Below are 8,014 nucleotides of genomic sequence, written 5' to 3' on the forward strand. Positions count from 1 at the left end.
GGAGTTAATTGAGTTAATTAACATTTAATAAATATGATGCTTTGTTGAAAAGACAGTTATAAGCAGAATATAAGCTGTGAAGATTTTAAGAACGGTTTCATTACTGAAATTTCAGTAGGGAAGATTCACAGTTTACCTTATTTATGCCTCTCTTTTAAAGTAACAAATAAGACAGAAAAAGCATACGATGATTTTTGTTCTTCCTCTCGGCTTGCAGGTGCCCTCACCTCCAGTGACATCCATCCAGACACCAGCACTGACACTGGCCGTGCTCAGAACTGCCTCAGCCCTGAAGACACAACTGACAAATAGAAGGGGGCCATGCCCTGTTACAGCAGGTGCTCTCACTTAGTGGGTCCTTATGTAACTGTGCGGTGTTAATCAGGATCACCCGTTCTACATTGTGTGGCGCTACTGCGGTGTCTCCTAGTTACTTGTTTCTATATGTACTCGTGTATTTTCTCCAATGTGAGGTACTACACATCTTAAAATGCTTTTTTTCAGATGAAAAATAATGTGTATTTAATATAATAAGTCTGAAAAAAGGGGCAAAAGAGGTTATCCTGATCCCACTACTCAGAGATAATAATTAACACTTTAACATCTATTTTCTGTTCTTTACATCAGTGTGTATCAACTCTCTCATAAAAACCAGTGAGCACTCTGTGCCTGTTTACTTTGTGGAGACCTCCATTTTCCATTCTGCTTTTTATATGTTTTTCTACAATATTCTAATTCCCCTGGCATGATTTTTAATGACCAGTATAGCATTCTGTCTTGTGGAGGCATCGTCCATTTTACTTCGGACTTAAATAAACTTTTAAATTCCAAGTATACTTAACTGAAATACTGAAAAGAGAACTGTGGTGGTACTTAAAGGCCCCTCCATCCCTTCCCCTTTTTTCCTGAGGGCGAAACTGTTGACAATGTGGTGTATATATTTCATGACATTTATGCCTATGACATATATATGTATACCCATACATACATACACGTACATGAGAAGTCTATGTATATGTGTGTGTATATATGCTTTATTGAAAAATAAGGCCATAATATATGTTTTATGCAGATCGCTTTATTCACTCAGGGGTATATCATAGACGTCCTCCCACTCCATAATCATCCGGTCCTTTCAGATAGAGTGGAGGGGTCCCCTGATGTGCAGGTGTGTTCTCTTGTGCAAGGACAACTTTGTTGGGAGAGTGCTGTAGACAAGGAATTGGACCACTCCGAAACGCCGGCCCCATCAGAGCACACAGCTCGCCGTGTTTTACCGCTTCGTCGTCTTGATGGTGGATACTTGAGTTTTCTCCATTTTCCACTGTCAGAAAAGATGTTTGACTGGCATCCTTCTTCTGTAAATATTCCTGTGATCTCGTATGAGTATTCCTTTATTTAAGGCTTCTGGAAATTTAGTCCCTGGATGTGACATTTACCTTCATCACAGGCTGTTTTCAAGTGACTCTAGAAATTGCTTCTCCAGTGGGGAATGAAAAGATGTAGAATTACTTATGTAAACATTTCTCTATCACTGGATTTGATTTCACTTCAGCTTTTCATCCCACCATTGTAAACAGTGCTGTGAAAATATCCTGATGAGTACATCTTTTTGAACTGATTTTTTTCTAAACGAAACGCTTCCTAGAAGTGGAGTTGAGTCTGTGTGTACACACGTTTTTCAGAGTTTACATATCCATTGACATGTCATCCTCCAAACACGTTGCTCACAGTTTGTTCTCTCACAGATGGACACTAGCTAGAATAACTTTTAAAAATATTTGCCAACATGATGAGCAAAAGTGCTTTTTCATTGTTTTAGTTTGCATTTGATGACCAGTGAGGTATTCAGCATTTTTCACTTATTAGCCATCTGACTTTTAAAAAGTGAATGATCCCTTTTGTCCTTCGCAAACATTTATGTGAGGGAGCTTCTTGTTGCATTGTGACAGCTCTTTGTATGTTATGAACATTAACCCCTTGACTTCATCAACATGTATCACACAGCTTTATCTTGTCATTTCTTGCCTTTCATTTTGTTCAGTAGGTTTACTTTTGTTGTGGCCCAAAATATATTTAAGATAGTAAATGTCTTCTTTTTGGGTTTTATTTTTGGTATTATTTTAGAAATACTTTCTTATAATGGTACAAATCTCTTCTGTAGGTTTTTTAATCTCTAAGATGGAGATGATAGTAGTACTTGTTATAGTGAGAGGAAGTTGAATTAATATGAGCAAAGAGTTGTATTTGCTGTTATTAGTACTTTTTAACATTTACATCAATATCTGTAATTTTTCTTGTGGTCATTATGACAGGAATATAATTTGTTCTTTCCAGGTGATTCTCTGATTGTCCCAGGACAATTATTGAATTCATACTTTGCTCTTTGATTTGAAATCCCACATGTACAAAATACTTATATACACCAGAGTCTCTTTTTGAGCTCATGCTTTATTTCTGTCAATCTTAATTTCTTACTCAAGCGCTATATATTACATATTGTAAAAATTTATTTAATATCTGACAGTGTGATTTTTTTTTTTGATTCTTTTCTTCCATCCCAATTTTTCTTGGCTAGTATTATGACTTTATTATTCCTGAAGAATTCTAAAATACTTTGTTCAAGTTAAAAAAAAAAACAGATAAGGGTTTTCATAGGATTTTTTAGTAAGTTTTGAATTATCTTTAGCAGAACATTCATCTTTACAAAACTGCTTTCCTCCATGCAATATGTTGATGTCTCTACATTCACATCTCTTATTTACCCCTCAGTACAGTCCTGTAGTTTTCTCCATGTAGAACATGGGCATTATTTTTGAGTTTAGCCCAGATTACTGTTTATGTTTTAGTTAATTTTGTAAGTGAGAATTTTTTGCTATTATATTTTTAACTCTTTAAACTGACACCTAGGAAGGCAGATTCGGTTTGTAAATACTCACTTTGTAACTTGTCATTTAAAATTGTAAGTATTAAATACTTGTTCCAGAATCCTTTCTTTTCTGTTTTTCAAAATTTGTTTCCAAGATTATCAAAATGGTCATAGCTAAGTAGTATATTTGGGGAGACTGATGGAGAGAGGTAGTGTGGCTCATGTACAAACTCTGAGCAGTTTCATGGCTGTCTTTGGGCTGGAGAGGCCTCCTAAGAGCCCAGGTAAGACCAGGGATGGCTTTTTATTCACTTGAAAGCCAGCATTCCTGCCTTTATGGAGAAGCCTGTTGGACATGACAGGTAGATGATCAAGGTCCAATGGAGGCCATTGGCTGCACAGAGTGCTGTGACTTTGAGAACTGGAGACCATCACCATGGGAAATCCTTGGTGCCAGGAAAACTGCAGGGGAGCTGGGAAGCCTGTGTGTTAAGGATTTTCCAGTCCTGGGAGTGAGAAGAGCAGACTCTGCATTCAGATCTGAGTTTGAATTCATCCTCTCTTGTTTACTGGTTCTCTGACTTTTGTCAAGTTATATACCTGCTTTGAACTCCTGTTTTCTTGTGTCTCAAAATAGGAGAATTATGGTCTGCTGCTAGAGTGTTTGATCAGGGTAAATGATTTGTGTCTATAAGATGCCACGTACTGTCACAAGTTCAGTGAGAAATGGGCTGTTGCCTATTCTTCTGCAACTCAGTGTTCGACAAGACATTGGGGGAAAGCCAGTCCCTAATTTGTGTGTGATGCAAGTAGGAACAAAATTGATGTCTTGCCTTTCACTAGCAGTATTCTTACTCCTTTGCTTCATTTACTTCTTTCCTCCTTTCATTTCCCTTTTCCCCTCCTCCACCAAAAGAGCCTAAGAATATCTCAGAACACTAGATTCAAATTACTTTAAAGGTTGTCTCATCCTCATGAATTGACAGTAACATAAAAAAACTGTACACATCCCAGAATTCATTGTATTTGATTTACACACACACACGCACGCACACACACACACACACACAAAATCAGGCTACCTCCCACTTACTGAGGAAGGAGAACCACTTATTCTGAGTTTTCATTCACTGACCATGGAGCAAAGTGTCTTACGCAGACTTTCACCTGGCTTCATGCATGGTGTTTTTAGTTGGATTTCTGCTTTGTGGCCATAGAATTATTCTCCTAACAGAAGAGAGGAAGTGGAGACATAGACATTCTGCTGAGATATTGGTGTCATCATATTTGAGTTGGGAAGGACTTAAGACAGCATAGAGTCGTAACTGTTTATGGTTGAGAATCCATGATGTTGTAACTTGGACAAGAACCTGGATCATCTGCCATCGTGTCCACACAGGTGAAGAGGCAACTTGGTGGGGGATGGCAGTGATCCTTCTTGCTTGAGTTCCAGGGTCTTGCTAGTTTTCATTGCTCACCTTCCTTTAGTTTATGTCCATGTGGCCTCTCATGGGAAGGTCACTCTGTTCTGATAAATAAAGTTACTAATCAGCAAAAAGCTCTGGACCCACTCATATTTCCTAGAGTTTTTTCGCTGACCTGCTGACACTTTATATAAATGAGACCTAAGAAATTACTGGATATAAAATCCTCTGTGTTATCATTAGCCCTCGAGTTCCATAGGAATGGGGTGCTGTCTCATGCTGTCTAAGGCTAGATCTGAATAAAGATAGGGTGATAGGCTTTGCTGCTGGACCCTCCACAATCAAATGTGTTTTCCACCTTGGTGTTTAGAATCAGGCAGATGAGCTCAAACTTGCCTTTACCAGTTATTAGCTTGGGGAAGGAACTGTACTTATTTGTGTCCAATTTTATTTGTTTGTAAATAAGTTCAGTATTTATTTTAAGGTTTTTATTTTAGAATTGAATGAGATAATTTCCTCATTTATACCTAAAATACAGATCGCATGGCTCTATGATGGTGCCTTGGTTGTTGATTACTAAGGCACTCGACAGAGAGAAAGTGGGTGGGGGACCCCTGGATTCTAGAGTTTATATTCCAGGGTATGCTTGTAAAAGACTGGATGTGCAGTGGATATTTAGTAAATATCCATTCCTTTCCTAATCCGCATTGATTGTGTATATACCTTTATATTAATATATGAACAATTTTATAATGCAATTTAAATATTTCTGTAGAATTTAAAATATGTAGTTGTAACAAAAATACGTGAAATAAAATGATTTCACTTTTATTTTCTTTTCAATAAGCAAAACAAAATAAAATAGAAAAGAAAAAAAGGTTTGAAGGAGTAGAAATAACTTTGTTTCCGTAGAATCAATTCCCTAACATAGGTTTATAGGTTGTGTTGTTAAAATTGATAGGTTGTGACATATTGGAAATGAGGAAACAATGGAGACATACTACCACCAATGCAGTCTTTTTGTTACCAAGTCCAAACTCATTCTGCTTGCTGCATAACAGGCCAATAAATCAGGAGATGAGGTGTTGGAGCAAAGAATAGTGACTTTATTTGAAAAGCTGGCAGACTCAGAAGATAGCATACTGATATCCTGGAGAACCCTCTTCCCCAAGTCAGAATTCAGTCTCCTTTTATACTAAAAAGGGGCAGGGGTGTGGTTGATTGTTGCAAACTTCTTTCTGTATGAATTGTTTGTCCTTGGAGTCCTTTGTTCTTACAGCTGTCCATGTGGGTCAAATCATGGTGCCCCTGTAAAACCTCCAAAAATAAACAAAGTTTATTCTCTGTTTTAAAACTTGCCATCTATATATAAGTGCAGAAGAGCTAACATCCTTAAAGATCAGAGCCCGGAGAATAGTCTCTCCCGGATATTTCAGCCTAAAGGCAACTTTCTTTTACAAAAGGTCCAGAGATAGCAAGTCTGAGCCTAGAAAACAGGGCAGAGGTTTAAAGCCAAAGGAACACATCTAATATGGAGTCAAATTTGTTCTATTCTATTACAATTAATTTTCCCACCTCATAAATAATTTTAGTAAGAAACATGGGCAATTTTTTTTTATTTTTGCTTCTTAATAACTGATAAGTGGTCCAAATACATTTTTGTGATCAGGGATGCTGTGCGTGCCTTGGGGTCACAGCAAATACTTGTTGTGGGTGGTCGACCCTGCAACATGCCTGATGCCCCGTGAGTGTTGGTGAGGGTCCCCCTAATCAGGGGCTCTCTTCAGGAACCAGCATATGGGCATTGACTTCTGGAGACCTCTTTTTCAGGTCCAGGAAATTTTTTCAGATTCTGTGATTGAAAAATCACTCCAGCTGGGGAAAATTAGGGAATAAAGGAAGAGGAAAGGGGCTTGGAGTAGAGTAGAAGAGAAGGACAGAAGATCAGGGAGCCTGGGGGCTTGGCAGCGGGGCCTCCGGAGAGAGAGAAGCAGGGGTGAGGAGGGGCCCAGTTCCAGAACCAGCTCCTGCACCTGTCCCCTTGCCCAAGCCACACAGCATTTAATTACCCAGGACTCTGCTGTCTGGGCATCACCCTAGGCAGAACTTTGAGAATCAAAATTAAGGTGTGGGCAGTGCTCAGTTAGGGGGTCACAGAGGACTTTGTTCAAGTCCACGGTGCCTTTTCTGGTCATGTGTCTTCACTTGTCCTTTATCTTAGGATCTGAGGAACAGGAGCAAGGAACTCAGGGAGAGATCCAGGAAGACATCTGAGTGTGTTAGGGAGGACATTCACAGCGACACGGGGAGCGAGGACACTTGCAGCAAAGTAAAATGACTTTACAACTATTGCATCAGAGCTGCAGGTGTGAGAGAGCCTAAGCCTGTCTCAGAGTGCAGGGGACAAGCGGAAAGGAATGGTAAAATTTCCACTGACAATTGAAATTTTGTTAAATAGCCTGCTACTCTTAATTGTATCACTTGAATGTAGGCAGGTGTATTTCTGTGAGCATTTATAGGTTCACACAAACCCACCAGCCCCTCTTGCCCCCCTCGGGGATGGGCTTTCTCAAGCACAGTGCACCTCCTGCTTTGGGGGACCACGCTGCATGTCCTCGCCTGGGGCCGGGCTGCTGCAGGGCACTGAGTCCCCGAGTCACGGGCTGTGAAACATGACAGGAACATCTCTGCTCATGACTGAGAGCCTCTGTTTCCCCCTGCAGTGTAAGGATGCAGGTGACTGAGTTAGAAGCATGCTTCGAAGCTGTCGGTGTCCTTGTCATCCAGAAGCGGAGCCTGGGAGCTTCCGAATTTCTCCAGAATGCCGTATACTTTCACCTTCGATAGGTGAGTGTATGTCCACTTACAAGTGGAGGAATTACTGCAGTTTTTCTGAAACTTACTTACCACTATTCCATCTGATTTTTCTGTGCTAGGATTCAGTATAGCCTGCTAAAAATTCTGGAGTCAGATCTTGAAACCCTGATGAAGAGGACTATTTATCTTATTTCTTTATATGATAGTATTTTACTTTCAAAATTCAGTTTTCTGTTCCTTGAGGAATTTTTTCGGGGGTTGGAGAATCAACGTTGCTCTTACCATCTATGTGACCTGTTGCTATATGCCTCTCACCTGTCTTCTGTCACTTGTGAGGCAGTTCCATTTGTGACCCTGTCCGGGTTGTTCATGTTATAAAACAAAGTCTATAAAAGTACAGTCCCTTTTACTCTGAAGACATTCCACAAGTACTACTTAAATCTGGGTGTGGTTTTTAGAAGACAGAATCATTAGAACATGTACTTGCAGGTTGCTAGTGCAAAATCCCCAAATCAATAGTCTAGCTCAACATCTAAAATCTTTCTAATCTACCTTGGATTTATATGGACAAGTGAAGCAGTTTGCTAAGAACACAAGACCAGGTTTACAATACAGCCTGGTGTAGCTCAGCAGGTCCTCCCAAGCTGAAGCTCTGCCAGAGGGTGGGGCTGACCAGAGAGGGCGTGTCCTGCCCACCCTGAGCTGACAGTTTGATGACAAAGATCTTCACCAGGTGAAGAACTGGGAGTTTCTTCTAAGGACAGTGGGTTTTAAAAGAGGCCTAAAACCGCGGGAGTGACACAATCCCATTTGTCTCAAGTAGGGGAAAGTGGCTGTGGGGCCACTTGGGAGACCCGTGAGTCCAGGTGGGCAGTGTTGGTGGCTTCATTTTGAGTGGTGGGAC

The sequence above is a fragment of the Camelus dromedarius genome, chromosome 35 (assembly GCF_036321535.1).
Source record: "Camelus dromedarius isolate mCamDro1 chromosome 35, mCamDro1.pat, whole genome shotgun sequence".
In the NCBI taxonomy this organism is placed as follows: domain Eukaryota; kingdom Metazoa; phylum Chordata; class Mammalia; order Artiodactyla; family Camelidae; genus Camelus; species Camelus dromedarius.